A 1,109-nucleotide genomic window follows, 5' to 3' on the forward strand; every position below is an offset into this window, starting at 1 on the left:
CCCAGGCAGTGTCAAGTTCCTGTTTTAACAATTCAGCTCAGTTTTTTTGTTGGAGGGAACCCACCAGCACTAGAGCAAGGATGCAGAAAGAGAAACACAACCGTTTAGTACAGCCGCGTCTGTACCAGCGTCTGTCTGGCTGGCTGTCCCTGCGCCGCACAGCCGTGCCATTTCCTGGGCAGAGGAATAGCAAATTCCCGTCCCTTCGTTTTACACACGTAACACAGGCATCGGAGCTCGGATCGTTGCATTTCGGGATTTAAGATTACCATATTCTTCGGACTTTCAGATTTTTTAAATGCTGCTAAAGTTTTATCTTACTATTTAACAAATATGTTTTTTAAACCGATTTCCCATAGTTATGTTATTAAATGATTTTTACCTTGCAGTGGCAACAGGTGATGCATTTGATTGTACATTTTTTTTTGGTGGAATTTGTATTAAAATGACATCTGAAGTCTTGATTAATTACTTCAAGAACATTAAATGTTTTAAAACATGCAAACGTATGACAGCAGAGAGCTGTTTAGCAGCAGTATAAAGTGTTAGACCCTAGTGCTTATTTGTTTGTAACAGCATTTATTCTGCTGTAGCCTCAGAGTGAATAATTAGATCTTAATAAATTTGTCATTTTCCTACACAGTGACAACTTTACAGTCCTTTGTGTTTTCTGTATCGGTGCATCTGCAGGGCTCCCAGTTTGTGGGGCTTATTTTTAGGCAAATTATAGCTCATATATTAGGAAAAAGTAATCCTGGTGTTCGAAAACACATGTAAAATACGTAAGAAAGAGGTGATGTGAAATCCCAGGCAGGCCGTGAGCAGGGGGGGCACCGCTGCCTGCCAAAGCCCCGCGCTTTGGGGACGAGCACGCGGTGGGCAGGGAGGACCCCGCTGGTTCATCAGCGGCTCCGCAGACCCTCGTGCCGCGGCGGCTCTCCCTGCGTCTTGTGTCCATGGTGCGCGGTCAGACCCTCCCGGCGCTCCCACGTGCCGATCTGGTGACGGCCTTCGCTGCCGCCGTTGCTCAGGTTCGAGCCGTGGGCTGTTCTCTCCCTTTCCCGTTCTCACGGCACGACCGGCTTCTGTGCTCTGACACCTGTAGGACC

This window comes from Cariama cristata, unplaced genomic scaffold, assembly GCF_000690535.1.
Source record: "Cariama cristata isolate BGI_N322 unplaced genomic scaffold, ASM69053v1 scaffold18111, whole genome shotgun sequence".
Classification (NCBI taxonomy): domain Eukaryota; kingdom Metazoa; phylum Chordata; class Aves; order Cariamiformes; family Cariamidae; genus Cariama; species Cariama cristata.